The sequence below is a fragment of the Hyla sarda genome, chromosome 1 (genome assembly GCF_029499605.1).
Source record: "Hyla sarda isolate aHylSar1 chromosome 1, aHylSar1.hap1, whole genome shotgun sequence".
Lineage (NCBI taxonomy): Eukaryota > Metazoa > Chordata > Amphibia > Anura > Hylidae > Hyla > Hyla sarda.
This window is the reverse complement of record NC_079189.1, coordinates 33,641,335-33,656,929: the sequence shown is the minus strand read 5'-3', so window position 1 is coordinate 33,656,929 and position 15,595 is coordinate 33,641,335. Positions and strand designations below refer to the sequence as shown.

The following is a 15,595-nucleotide window of genomic DNA, read 5'->3' as shown; positions in this document are numbered from 1 at the left end:
ATAGTTAAGGGCACTGTTAACCCTTGTCACTCGTGATGCCAGGGTGATGGTTAAATGCTGTATTCTTGACAGGCCTATTGCTACCCTTCCCAAGAGCAATAGGTGATGCAGAAATAAAGGATTGTCCACAACCACTGTTAACTGAAAACTTGCAGGAACTTTTACTGAAGAATTTCTGTACATGAAGTAATAGTAACAGTCCAGATAACACAGTCTCTATGCATATAGCTTAAGCAGCGATTGATGGTTGGGATCAGATAAGCTCAATTTAGCTTCTTAGGGATTGTATAGCAGAGATCTGCTGGATTTAGGGGTGCGTTTAGGTCCAGTGATCTTGCGATGAGTAGCGGGGAATTGCTTAGTCTATCTGCTATGTTAGAGGCCTAGGCCCCAAGACTTTGACCTAGTAAATCATCTTGTAAGCTGCGGAGGTCCTACCTCTTCCAGAGTCAGCAACCCAAGAGAGAAGAGAGATGCTGCTTGCTTGGCAGCACAGGAACAAGAGAGAGAGATTAATGGCTGCAGCTCCCTTATATGGGCAGGGGCTGGCCGTTTTGGATTGGTCTGTAACAACTGTCACTCACCGTTACAGTGCATTGTGGGTGAACACGTCATGGGAACCTCCAAAGGTCCTGTAGCAAAACCATAGAGTTCTAACCTAATCACGTGACCCGCAGGTCCTGCTACGCTCATACAGGTAGATAATTAAATATATACATATTTATATACTTATACGAACTTATATATAGTCATAGACTAACTGAGGGGACTGAAAAGGGGAAAACTACAAAAGAGGGACCCCGATGTCCTAGGGACTCTGGGGACCTCTATAAAGGTAACGTATATAATATGGAACCGGGACACCACACACATATTACTTATATGTCAAATAAAAATATGTGATAGTTAAATTAACCCTTACCTACACCCTTATATAAAAAATGAGTTTGTGTTTCAAGTCCCATGCAAGTATATGGGACTTTCAGTACCTTACTCCACAAGCTCCGCTCTGCATCTCCTGGTGAATGTGTCAGTCCGAATTGCAAGCCACACCCCATCTCACAAAGACATGCCCACTATTTAAGCCCCACCCATTTTATTATCTACCCTTTTTGTGCATTGGTCTGGCTTGCAAATCATGCCCAGTCCCAAAAAGCCTCATCCCCTTCTATTTTCAACTTACAATATCTTCATTAAAAATCAGTCTCACCTGAGGATGGGACATAAGGACAGGATATGAGGATGGGATATGAGGTTGAGATATGAGGACGGGATATGAGGACGGGATATGAGGACGGGATATGGGGATGGGATATGACAATAATATATTAGGATGGAATATGAAGTCAAAAGTTTCCTCCTTTGTTGATTTTCCTCCCCGACAAGGATTAGGAAGGAAAAACCAAGCAACGCCTGGTACTCAGCTAGTTACCTATAAAACAGTACAATCTACCAGTGCAGTTTAATTACCCCTTATCCCTCCCCCATATAATTTAATTCCCCCTTTATACCCTGATACACCTTATTCCCCTGTGCCTTGTGGCAAATTAACTCCCCCCCCCCCCCTTACCCCATGTGTCAAATAATTTCCCCTAGATCTCCCTGTGCCATTTCATTCCCCCTTTATTACCCTCTGTGTAAATTCATCACCCCCCTCTTTATAAAGTGGCACAGGGGGACAGAGGTGGAATGAATTGGCATGGGGGGAATGGCACAGGTGGTGGTAAAGAGGGGGTGATGAAGGGGGAATGAAATAGCACAGGGGGGATGAAAAAGAAACAATGTGGCACAGGGTGTAATAAAGGGGGGATGATTTGGCACAATGGAAATAAAGTGGCACGGGGGGAGAAGGAAAGGAGGGGGGTGAATTATGTGGCCAGCCGACGTACAGAAGCAGGAGACCACTGTTTAAATAGTGGTCTTCTGCTTCTGTGCTGGAGCTTCTGCAGGGGGGTGAAGCAGGGGTCTGGGGCCCTTACTGGGGTATTGGCTGTACCCCCTGACAGCGGCCCTGTGTACAAGGTAGGGCTGGCACATAAGCCTGGTTGTCCCCTATTGAGAGTGTTTTGTCCCCTAATGGGAGTGTTTTTTCCCCTAGTGGGTGTGTCCGCACCTGCTATTGGGAGTGTTCCCTATTCGGTGCGTGCAAATACATTGAGTCTTATGTTACTCTGCTGGGGAACTAAAAACTGTCTGCTATTGGGGATATCCGCTAAGGGAGAGTTCACTGTATTGCCTAAATGTTCATATTCTTAGGAGATCACTATTTATAATCCCATGAGAACTATGACAATTTTGCCTCTTTGCATACCAGTGCTCATAACAGTTATTTTGTTTTATTTTGTTTTTTTTGCTATTTTTTCTGGTTTGTATTTTGGTGTTATTTTTCTTGGTGCATATAAACTTTACCTTAATTTCTATTTCTTTTTATTTTGGGAAAATGCTGAAGAAAGCAACCGTGCTGCAGTTCAGTTTTACATTTTCACGGCGTGCATCGATCTTCATGAATGAAGCTATAAATTAATTGTACAGGTTGCTACGGTTTCGGAGATACGAAAAAAAAAGTCTAAATGTCTTGAGACTAACATTTAAGATGAATATCGTAATATATACAGTATAATATATATGTTTTTTGTGTGTGTGTTTTTTTTTTTAGTTTTTAACCACAAAGAGGAATAAGTCCTTCCCTCATTTTGCCACGATCAGAATTGTCGAGTACAAGTGGTCTACATCAGAGATCTTTTTTAACTTACTAATGTTGAAAAACGTATCCACTATACACTGGATTGGGGATATGTGTCTGATCACGAGGGATCTGACCCCTGGATCCCCCTGCAATCTCCAGAATGTGGCCCTTCTCTTACCACTGAGCACTCCGGCCCCCAACTTACAAGACATATTAGTCTTAGCAGTCATGTCCCACCTCTGCCAGTGAATTACTGAGCGTGCCATCACTGTTCTTCTCAGAAGGTGGGGGCCGGAGAGCTCAGCATTATGAAGTGGGCCCCATTCTAGAGATTTCAGGGGAGATTCCAGTGTTTGGACCCCTCGTGGTCAGACACATATCAGGATAGGGGATCATTTTTTTTTTTTATTAATAACTGATTAACCCTTTTGATGTGGGCACTATACCAGTTCCCAAAATATCAATTTTCTCATGACAAGCATACTCATTATGTGCTATGAAACGGGGTATCCAGTGTTTTACTTAAAAAAAAAAATAATAATAATAAGAAGAAGAAATATATATATATATATATATATATATATATATATATATGTATATATATATATATATATATATATATATATATATATATATATATATACAGCATACTTTCCATGCACCTATCCCCTACTAGTCCCCCTCAACTCTTGTTCGGCTTCGTATGGTCCCATAATCTTATTTATTTTTCCTGCTTCCAAGATGAGTGCTTGTTGAAGGATCTGCCCACTTAACCAATCACTGCTGCAGTGTTATCCCATCTTAGAAGACGTAGTTTAAAGGAATTTTCCAACCACCAAGAAAAATTACATAATTGGAATATGAGTTATAGAAGCAAAAAGTTTTGTACTTTATCTACATTTCAAGCCCAACTGGGCTTACCAGATTATGGTCACATGTTATTCTTTGGTGACATTAATGCAAAGTTTATGTGTCCATCAATACCTGTAGTGATGTCAGTAATGTGTAGCCAGTAAATGATTGTCATGGGGAACTTTTAAGACATTGTTCATCTAGGAGCCATATTTGGAATCATATGCTTCATATGGGTTTTTGCCATTTTCAGAGCAGAGTTTTAGGTTGAACTTGATGAATTCTTGTATTTTTTAACCTTATTAATAGTGTTGAGCTGCATAGGCCATATTCGAATTTGCGATATTTTGCGAATATATGGATGAATATTTGTCATATATTCACTAAATTCACATAGCCAATAGTATCATTAGGTCAGACTCCAATATCTGATCTCTTGCAGTAGAAATGCTCAACTTTTTTTCAGGTTTGAGGACCATATTGTCAAATATTACCAATCATACAGTATATGTCGTAAATGTCAGGTAGGGGGTACCTTCACACCTCATCTCCTCTTCATATACTGTATGTGAGTCAGAGAGATGAAACCCACATCTAACAGGTATTTAATGCATATATTAGAAGGATGTGGCTTTTCTTTGGCTATTATGAATGTTTGGGCACAGACAACCATTCAGATGTCCTATTGGGTTTGGGAGGCCACATGCGTCCATTGGGCCACAGGTTGTACACCCTGTTATACAGGGTTCCAGCTTCAATGGTTTTAAGCAATGGGTAGATGTTTTTAGTTGATCAATTATCTTTTTTTAAAGTGGAAGATCCTCATAAAACAGTCATGTACAGACAAGAAGTGTCCAATGTGTCTAGTCACATTTCCACCAAAAAAAGATCTCATTAATCACATAGAACAATTCTATCTTATTTGATGCACAAACTATGGCTAAAATAACATCACATTGGCCTTTGCCATCCCAAAACAAAGGAAGAACATGTACTTTGAGGGGACAGTCAGGTCATCTTAGTCTCCATGAATTGTTTTCTCTCGTAGTAATGAGCGACACCAGCATTAATCCTGGATGGCTGATATAATCGGTGGCGGACAGCTAGAGATAAAAGCTTTGCTTATTACATTTTATCTCTCACTCTATCTCTCTTCTTTCTGGATCGTAACCTTCATCAATCTTCTGAAGATTTCAATTTGGTCAGAATTGATTTTGAGTAGAGAAGATTATAGGTACTATTTATGGGGTGGCTAGATAAACCTGCATATCAAAGGATTATGGGTGGGTAAAATGCTACAGCCGGAATCTACTGTCGGGTGAAGTGATAATCTGGTGACACAGGCGTCCGTCAAGATGTGGGATATATTAGAATTGGATGTGTTAGTAGCAGGAAAAATTGGCAAAACCAGCAACCAGGGAAAAATTGTTAATCTAGACAACTGGGTCAAAACATCTTCAAATCAGCAAAGTGCCCTGTATATTTGCATACAATAGTCCCAGTCCTGATTTCCTTGTTGTCCATTTCTGTGTCCAGCTGTAATTTGCACTTTATGGGGTCAATAGAGCCAACAGTACAGAATGAGAGTGTCTAGCAAAAGATCCTAGACAGGGAACGCAAAGACCCTCAGGGACATTGCAATCTTTCACCTGTGGCAAGATACTCATCTTGCCTCATGGCAGATATGGTCCTAATCACAACTTACAGGATTTGATGTCCTTGATGGACAGGATCAGCAGCTGACACCTTGTTGCAGAATCAACATGGTACCTATAGGGTATGTGAAATAGAGAGCCATGATGTTTTGTCTCTATCATAAGGCATGAGGACTGTCATTAGCACTGGTCCCTACTGTCTCATAAAGATGGTGGTATGGTGAAATTAATTTGGGAAAGCTCCCTATTTGATAGTATTATGGGGCCTCCTCTCATCTACATTGACCATCAGGTTTATCAGACGTAGTACTCAATAAATGTGAGACTCTCAAAGAATTATCAACAACGTAGAAAATAACCAGGGCAACTCACCATCTGCGTTTTCCTCACCAATTCTTTATTCAAGAACACATGAAGGATACAAACAGTGCAGGACATGGGTGGATGATAGACACGGGGGATGTAGTTCGGGGCTACGGTGCCGTTTCGCAGCGTATGCTTCAACTGGCCCGATGGTGAGTTGCCCTGGTTATTTTCTACATTGTAGAGAGTTGAACATCGGACTGTCTATTATACAGAGAGCACCACCTGGCGTGGATCAGCTAGCAGAGGTACTATCACGTTGACGCTATACAGAAACAGCAGTGCCGAGTGTGTTCTAATCTCTATTAGTGGAAGTTTTTCATAGAATTATGTTTCATGTGAACCGATACAGATTTCTCGTAGCAAGCAGGTTTATCCTATGTAGAGAAAAGCTGAACAAACAAGTGATACGTGTGCTGTTCTCTTTATGTCAAGAACGCCAGTGAATAATGAGGAGACATTTGCATAGAGATCGATTATCTCATTATCTTGTGTTCTATCTCCATTTAATAAACTCAGTGATTTGTTTCGTGTGTTTCTTAAGACAGAGGAATATGTTATGGAATTACTTAAAGTGGTATTCACACCATTACATTTCACTGCTAAATGTTTGATAGAAACAATCGAGATGTTTATCTAAGCATTTATGGTCTATTCTATGGATTAGCAGTCAGCCTGAAACAGCTCATAAAACCACTTTTTTTCCCAAAATTTAGGGCAAAGCTAACATAGATATCTCTGCACAAAAAGAGGGATGGGAAGTTTCTCTTATGCAGTTGATTGCCAGGTAGAACTAACAGATAGAGAGAAAAGAAAGAAGCCCTGTTGGATTTAAGAGGGTTCAGTGGAAAGGTTGTTCGCACAGTGGAAAGGTAGAGGATCATAAAAATAAAAAAATAACTGGGCATGCTGGTAGTTGTAGTTTTGCAACAGCTGGAAGCACTCCGGTTGGGAAATACCAGGTAACGCTTACAATATAATGTGTTCTTAAAATTCATAGCTTTCTGTTGCCCTTCGTACCTCCTTCCCTCAGCCGTCTTGGATCGCAGCCGACTGTATCACCAACCCTGAATGAACCCAGTTACTTGGTTTCCCTTTAATAAAAATCCATATTTCATACCTATTTGATGTGATTTAGAGAACGAAACATTCCATGTAGCAAATAAATAAAGATGTTCCAAGCTCCCGCTCCCTCCCAGATGCAGATGGATCTGACATCAAGATAAAATGAGCCCAGCAATAGCTTCGCGAACGGGTTCAATTAGAATACTAAATGCGCGTTTCATTGCAGGAAACGTCGGCATCAAGATCATTATATCAATATATCAATCAAGTCCCAATGTGGAGATGAAAGGAAACAGAAATAATGAATTGTGTAGAAATGAGTTAAACGTTTCCATTACCATTTTTTTCCCCCCTCCGCGTTCCCGTCTTACGGTCGCTTGAACTTCATATGTAATTGTTCTTTTTTTTTATTTGTGACTTTTTATTATGGAGTGTATATAATGGAGCTGTAATGAGTTCTGGACCAGTTATGTATTTCTGCGCTGAGTTACTGCATACAAAACCATAGCTAAAATCTTGTCCTGCCAGTACGCGCTCTGTATATTAACCTTTACCAGATATTAGGAATTTCTAAAAATTCTGTCATAGAAGACAATAAACTGATCCTCATTTCTTGCTCTTGGAAATTTTGGCAGTAACTTCATCTGTAAAGATGCAAACTTTTGCCTAATTTGGGCTGTAATAAAGAGCAATTTATTAGTGTGATTAAAGTAGCCGAAATTCTAAGGTTAAAAGTAAAATGATAATTAGTGGGCAAAAGGTCAGATATAGACACAACAGGTCTACAATTGTTTTACTGAGCTCTTTAGAGAAGATCTCACATCAGGTAGGGATCTGTGCAGACCTGAGCTAACCCCAAATCAATGTCACTATCTGTACTTGCTAAGTGCACCGGACATCAGTCTAGGACAGGCTAAGTCAGCAAGACACCAGAAAATCAGCAGGTAAATCAGAGTCAAGCCAGAAAGTCAAAACCAAGAGGGGAGCGCAGTACACAACCAAAAACAGTGTCAGGACAAGCAAGGGTCAAACTATGTCAATGTAAGATCCAATGCAACAGACATGTGGGTAGTGAAATAAAAGGATAGCTCCTAAAATGTGAAACTTGTCCTGAAATACATTACATTTTTGTGGTCTAAAAGATCAGGTATAGGAACAGCAGGTCAATACTAGGTTTCGCTGGCTCATCAGAGAAGATCTCAAATCAGGTAGGGATCTGTGCAGGCCTGAGCTAATCCCAAACCACTATCCCTACCTATACTCACTAAGTGCTCCACAGGAGGTTTCTGTCCTCCCTGAGCTCAGGGAAGTCAGACTAGCCAGGTCAGAAACACACCAGAAAAATCAGCAGCTAATGTGTGAACCAGGGACAAGCCAGACAATCAAAATCTAAAGGGAAGCGCAGTACAAACCCAGAAACAGAGTCAGGGCGAGCAAGGGTCAAATCAGAATGTCAATGTCAGGTCCAATTTAGTAGACAAGTGAGGAGTCAAATAAAATAATAACTCCTAAAATGGGAAACTTGTTCTGCAATGCATTAAATTTTAGCAACTTAAAAGGTCAGGTATAGACACAGCCGCTCTATAGTAGGTTTCTTGGGCTCATCAGAGAAGATCTCTATCATATCAGAAATGGATCTATGCAGACCTGAGACCACCTGAAACCACTGTCCCTACCTATACTCACTAAGTGCTGCAGACATTAGGGAAGTCAGACAGGCCAGGTTAGCAACACACCGGAAAATGAGCATACAACAGGTAAATCAGGGACAAGACAGAGAATCAAAACCTAAAGGGGAGTGCAGTACAAAACCAGGAACAGAATCAGGACAAGCAAGGGTCAAAACAGGATGTCAATGAAATGTCAAATTCAGCAGGCAAGTTGGTAGTGAAATAAAAGGATAACTCCTATAATGTGACACTTGTCCTGAAACACATCAAATTTAAGCAACCTAAAAGGTCAGGTATAGACACAGTGGGTCCACAGTAGGTTTATCGGGCTCATCAGAGAATATCTCACAACATGTTAGCTTAATCTGTGCAGACCTGAGCTAACCCCAAATCATTATCCCTACCTATTCTCGCTAAGTGCCCCTGTCAACAGCAAAGTCAGACAGGCTAGCTCAGCAACTGGAAAAATTAGCAGACAATGGGTAAACCAGGGACAAGTAGAGAGTCAAAACTTAAGGGAAGTGCAGTCTAAAATCAAAAACAGATTCAGGACAAGCAAGGGTCAAACCAGGATGTCAATGCCATGTCCAATTCAGTAGTTTTTTTGGGCTTATCAAAGAAAATCTCTATCACATCAAGTAGGGATTTCTGCAGACCTGAGCTCACCCCAAACCACTATCCCTACCTAATCTCACTAAGTTCACCGGGAATCAGGGAAGTCTGACAGGCCAGGTTAGCAACACACAAGAAAAAAAAGGAGACAATGGGTAAATCAGGGACAAGCCAGAGAGTCAAAACCTAGAGGGGAGCATAGTACTAAACCAGAAACAGTCAGGTTAGGACAAGCAAGGGTCAAATCAAGATGTCAATGTCAGACCCAATTCAGCAGGTGAATGGGTAGTCAAATAAAGTGATAACTCTTAAAATGTGAAACTTGTTCTGAAATACATTAAAGGGGTACTCTGCCAAAAACATCTTCTCCCCTATCCAAAGGAGATCATGGGGTACCCAGCAGTGGGACCCTCACAATCAGATATCTTATTTCCTATCCTTTGGATAGGGGATAAGATGTTTTTCGGCACAATACCCCTTTAAATTCAAGTGGACTTAAAGGTCAGGTATAAAAATAGTGCGTCTACAGTAGGTTTTTTGGGCATATGAAAGAAGATCTTGGTCACATCAGGTAGAGATCTGTGCAGACCTAAGCTCACCTCAAACCTCTGTCCCTACCTATACTCCCTAAGTGAACCGAGCATCAGGCAAATCAGACAGGCCAGGTCAGTAACACACTGGAAAAAAATACCAAAATTCCAAAAATTGCTGATTTTTATCACTGTACTAGAAACATTTTATCAATGTACTAGAAACATTTTTCTTAAAAAGCAATAAAAAAAAAGTCAAAATGGTACTGATTTAAAATAAAGATCACAGTACAAAAAGGAGCCCTTATACAAATCCAAAAGATAGGGGATAAGATATCTGATCGTGGGGGTGCCCCCCCTGGGGACCCCCACAATCTCTCCTGCTGCACCCCCGTACATCAGCAGCCTGGAGCTATGTTTGCTCCATGGCTGATGATGGGCGATACAGGGGACGCGATATCATGATGCCATGGCCCCGCCCCCTCATGATGTCATGCCCCACCCCCTCAATGTAAGTCTATGGGAGGGCCGTCACGGCCCCTCCCATAGGCTTACATTGAGGGGGCGTGATGTGACGTCACAAGGGGCGGGGCTGTGACTTCACAATACCCCGTCCCCTGTATTGCCCGTCTTCAGCCACGAAGCAAACATAGCTCCAGGCTGCTGATGTACGGGGTGCAGCAGGAGAGATCTTGGGGGTACGCAGCAGCGGGTCCCCCGCAATCAGACATCTTATTCCCTATCCTTTTATAGGGGATAAGATATCTAGGGGCGGAGCATACTTATTTTCTGAAAAAAGTTATAATTTATTTGAAGAAGTAAAATAAAACAAAACCTATATAAATTGTGTTTTGTCCTAATTGTATTGACCTACAGAAAAAAAGACAATGTCTTAAGTTGCTAAATTGTACTTTTTTTTTTTTCTTAATCTCACCCCACAAATATTTTTTTTGATCCTTGCTGTAGATTTTGTGGTAAAATTAATGATGTCTTACAAAGTACAATTGGTCCCACATAAAACAAACCCTTATATGGCCCTGTGGACTTATTGCTATTACAAGAGGAAAAGAGGAAAAATCAAAATGCAAAAATAAAAACTGGCCAGGCCATTAAGGCCAAAACAGGCTGCATCATTAAAGGGTTAATTCTAAGTAATTCATAAAATTTAAGTAAATACCTTAATTTATAAAAAATGACTCATTAACCAGGAAAACAGCCCTAAAGTCTTGGTCACTCGATATCTACCTTACCTGCAATCCGCTGTCCTTTGCTTGTTATTAGGTTCAAAATGTCTCGAACAGCCTCAGCAAGATGGATTACAGGGAGTGGGTGTAAAGTTTAGCATGTCCTCTGTGCTGGAGAGAGGAGAGAGCGAAAACCTTGTACCTTCTGCAGTGAGTGTAAGGAGGTTCTGCACTGTCCATGCAAGGTAAATCATGGCTTCCCTCTCATTTCAACAGCAGTTCAGTGGTTAGTGTAATCCTTTCCTTGCTTTGCTGCTGCTGTTTACTTCCTTTCAGCTCATGGCACCTCTCAAAGCTAGGGCATTAGTTACCACTAATCTACCTTACCATGACATCTATAGTAGTATACTGTGCATTATCCCACAGCAGAGTGTTAGCCTGTTCAGTGCTTAGGGTAACCTTTTCCTTTCTGTCCTGTTTTTCTTTCATATCTGCTCACAAGGCACCTTGCAAAAACCAGTGCATCAGTACTGTTCTATGTAATGCATCAAGCCTGTTCAGTGCACTTTCCCTAACATTAGGTCATGGCATAAAAAAAAAAAAAAAAAAAAAGCCATGTGTTGTGCATTGATTGTCTAGAAAAGTAAAGGAGGAAGTTACTGTGTATACACTTTTTGGAAACAGTCAGGCTCTGATCTCTCCCCCTAAAAGGGAGAGAATAAGAAATAGCTGCGCACCAGGGAGGGGACTCTCATGGGGCTCAATGACAACATGCAGAGCATTCAAATCCTCTTGTCAGCACTCCAAATATTTCATCTAATAAAACCATGTAGACCCAAAATCATTCAAACAGCTGAAGACAAAGAAAGTGCTAATAAAGAGAAGCAAATATACAGAGCTACAGATGCGATGGCAGCCAAAACTAAAGATGGCTTAAGAGGGGGAACCAGGGAGTATCGAGGGAGCCAGCCAATGAAGGGAATACCTAAGATGGCTAAAGAGAGGAATTTGATGGGCTGTGCCATCTGCATAATGACCACAGCAGAGACCATGAGGGTGCTGGACCATGAGGGTGCTGGACGCTGACCCTATGCTAAATGTAGTAAACCTGGATGCCACAGAAATCTAATGCTGATATAAGCCACATGGAGGCCGCAAAATGACTTATTGTAGTGGCCATCCTCTTCTGTAACTACTTACCTCTGTCTATCTATCTATCTATCTATCTATCACGTATCTATCTATCTATCTATCTATCTATCTCATATCTATTTCATATCTATCTATCTCCTATCTATCCATCCATCTCATATCTATCTATATATTTTATATCTATCTATCTCATATCTATCTATCTATCTATCTATCCATCTATCTCATATCTATCTATCTATTTTATATATATCTCATATTTATCTATCTCCTATCTATCCATCTATCTCATATCTATCTATCTATTTTATATCTATCTATCTCATATCTATCTATCTATCTAAGTCCAAATATGAGCAGCACATCAAGAAAGATAGGTAGTTTTGGACGGGGTGCAAGCATACTCTGTGAATATGCCTCTGTGTGAACAGTTCAGAAAGCATGGCAGGATCTGGAACATCCAAGACACCTTATATACACACCTGATAGAGGTGGGTGGGGTGCAAGGCCAACATGGAGGTAGCCACTCCCCCGTATGTGCAATACAGACAAAGAATAAGTCAGCCAGCACTTTAGTTGATACCAAACTATTATATGGACCTGGCCTACAGGTGCACGCTACTAGGCTAGATATACAGCAACAGAAGAATACAGCAGCACACTGCCAGCACAAGGATATAGGTGCAACATGAATATGCAGTTAAAACATGGAGAGCTATACAGCTATGGTGTAATAGATGCAAATGTGAGACTATGAAATAGTGAGGCACTTAGCTCGCAAATTTGTCTCCGCCGGCGGTCAAATAGCTTGGACCGTCCCACCGCGATAAGGTAGCCTCCTGGGACGGACCCTACTCTGTGAATATGCCTCTGTGTGAACAGTTCAGAAAGCATGGCAGGATCTGGAACATCCAAGCCACCTTATATACACACCTGATAGAGGTGGGTGGGGTGCAAGGCTAAGTGCCTCACTATCCAATAGTTTCACATTTGCATCTATTACACCATAGCTGTATAGCTCTTCATGTTTTATCTGCATATTCATGTTTCATCTATTTCTTTGTGCTGGCAGTGTGCTGCTGCATTCTTCTGTTGCTGTATATCTAGCCTAGTAGCGTGCACCTGTAGGCCAGGTCCATATAATAGTTTGGTATCAACTAAAGTGCTGGCTGACTTATTCTTTGTCTGTATCTATCTATCTATCTATCTACAAACAAAGTCCAAATATGAACAGCACATCAAGATAAATAGGTAGTTTGGGACGGGGTGCAAGCATACTTGGAGCCTCGGTCACCGGTTCCTTAATCCATAAAAAACAAATAGATGCAGCACATCACAGCTTGAAAATCACGGTGCAAGGTTTATTCCATAGTGTATTCCAATAGACAACGTTTCACCAGCCTCACTTGAAAAAGCCAGCGTGAGGCTGGTGAAACGTTGTCTATTGGAAAACACTATGGAATAAACCTTACACCGGGATTTTCAAGCTGTGGTGTGCTGCATCTATTTGTTTTTTATCTTTCTATCTATTATCTATCTATCTATCCATCCCATTAGCCAATACATATATCTTTCTCTTTACATAAAATACAGTCATTTTTTTTCTAATATATTTAATCAATTGGACCTAATAAATGGTGTATTATCAGACATGGATTACTGGATCATTAGTTGTACATAAAAAAATTAGAATAAAATTCTCTAGTTACGGTAGAGGATCTTTAGAAGAAAGAAATGAGGGGAAATAAAGGGGAAATCTCCTTATATACTGTAACTTATATCCACCATATGGAATCCCATCAGGAGAGATTCGCAGTCGGCTGGTGTTGTTCACGGTTCCATCTAGTAAAAATCGTGAAAATATTAAAACTATTCATCACAAAACATTTACATAAAATTCTAATTAAAATAATAAAGGCAACAAATCAGTACATGGGGAGCTGAGATACAACGGCATGACTAGGCCATCAATACAGGGGGATATAGGACTCATGTGGGGGGTAATTTAATGCCTCTTTACATTCGCATTGACCATAAATATACATATATACTGTATATATTATGTGTTATTTTTACTATTATTTTTAGGAGCTTTAGTGGGAATGCGACTCATTCAAAGTTTTGCTATCTGTACAGGTATTAAAATGGTGGTAACCAATAGAGATGAGCGAACTTACAGTAAATTTGATTTGTCACAAACTTCTCGGCTCGGCAGTTGATGACTTTTCCTGCATAAATTAGTTCAGCTTTCCGGTGCTCCGGTGGGCTGGAAAAGGTGGATACAGTCCTAGGAGACTCTTTCCTAGGATTGTATCCACCTTTTCCAGCCCACCGGAGCACCGGAAAGCTGAACTAATTTACGCAGGAAAAGTCATCAACTGCCGAGCCGAGAAGTTCGTGACAAATCAAATTTACTGTAAGTTCACTCATCTCTAGTAACCAAGACAATGGGCAAGTGGTTGCTTGGCACATGGAATGACCATTGTTTTTTAAAACTTTAAAGAGTACTTATTATTTGATAAAAACTTTCATATTTTATAGAGACCACAAGAACACTGATGTCCGGCATTTAACCCTTTATATCACAGCATGTAAAAGCTAAAATAACATGAGCTGGTTCGGGGGGGGGCTGATCAGGACCTCTGAAGTACATTTCGGCAGTCCTGATCACCACGCCGACTATCATCGCTGTACTGTCTGCCTCAGGCCAAGTAGAGTGCTGATAGTACTGATCAGTGCGAAGCTATGGCTTAGCACCGAACAGTATAAGCAATTGAGTGATTGTTTTTAATAGTGCCCTATGTGGAATAAAAAAAAGTGTATATAAAAAAAGTATAAACAAAAATAAACATTAACATATTCGGTATTGCTGGGTGCACAAATGACCAAACTATTAAAATGTAATCGTAATAAAACCATTACATTACATTCATAGTCAATGGCGTAAATGTTAAAAAAAAAATAATAATAAAAATAATAACAAAAAGAAAATTGTAGTCACTTTCTATATCAGAAAAAAAAATAAAAAAAAATCACAAAATGGTCAAAGAGCAGAACAAAAATGATACCGTTAAGAACTAGAGATCACAGCCCAAAATATTAAACTTCATACAGCCCCATATATAGAATAATGAAAAAAGATAAAAGAGAAAGGGTCAGAAGAGGACAGTTTTAAGCATACTTGTTTTCTTACAAAATTCAAATGTTTTTGAAAGTTGTAAAATAAAATATATGCACATTGATTTGCTGTAAAGTACGTTAAAAAAATCTCCCTAAAGTTGAAAAATTGCAGTTTATGTTTTTCCATTTCCGCTGTAGGTTTTGTGGTAAAATAAGTGATGTCAGTACAAAGTACAATTGGTGCCACATTAAAAACAAGCCTCATATGGGTCTGTAGATAAAGTTTATATGCCACAATAATACCGAATAATTAACCCTTTATATGGGCCAGTGGAGGGGGGGGGGGGGGGGGGGAAAGGGCCGTGAGATAAAAAAACAAAAAAAAAACAATGTAAGAATTAAAATTGACTGTGTCCTCAAGGCCAAAACAGGCTGCATCATTTAGGGGTTAAGGCCCTTTTACCTGGCTATTAATGGGTAAAGCTTTCTTTACAGAAAACTGAAGCACCCCTATAAATAAATGAATGACCATCACAAATGCTCCACAGAGAGTTATTAGCAAGAAGAGAACAGAAAATCAATGACGTCAAGGACTAAATCTCAAGAATACAATGCAGCGAGGGGATCAATATGTAAAGAGAACGGAAGATATTGTGTAACATAGAGATCTAGCAGTACATGTAAACATACCCTGATCTGTATGTAC

At 40.2% G+C, this 15,595-nt stretch overlaps 1 protein-coding gene across 4 annotated transcripts in view; it reads right to left on the bottom strand.

Moving 5' to 3' along the window:
* Positions 1-15,595, bottom strand: part of CTNNA2 (catenin alpha 2) — a 2,092,931-nt gene that overhangs the window by 1,987,747 nt on the left and 89,589 nt on the right. The window lies entirely within an intron of this gene.